Source organism: Acyrthosiphon pisum, chromosome A2 (assembly GCF_005508785.2).
Source record: "Acyrthosiphon pisum isolate AL4f chromosome A2, pea_aphid_22Mar2018_4r6ur, whole genome shotgun sequence".
Classification (NCBI taxonomy): Eukaryota; Metazoa; Arthropoda; class Insecta; order Hemiptera; family Aphididae; genus Acyrthosiphon; species Acyrthosiphon pisum.
In genome coordinates this window covers 19,936,325-19,936,604 of record NC_042495.1, presented here as the reverse complement: position 1 = coordinate 19,936,604, position 280 = coordinate 19,936,325, and positions in this window count along the sequence as shown.

The window sequence follows — 280 nt, the reverse complement described above, 5'->3', positions numbered from 1 at the left end:
TTATTTTACTATTTAGTGAGGTGAGTGTCGGCATTTCTTGTATGTGGATTATATTGTTGGGAATTTCATTTGACATTTTTGTTGTAACGGTATTCAATCCACAATTCCCATTGTTGAGGACGTTTTCTTTTAGTTTGAATATAGGAAATATATTATTGGCTTGATTTTTAGGTTGTACCATGTCTTTTATTTTTGTTTCATTTTTATTATATTATTATTATTATTATCATTAAAAAATGTATGAATGTTATTTATTATGTTAGCGTGTTCTTTGATTTCC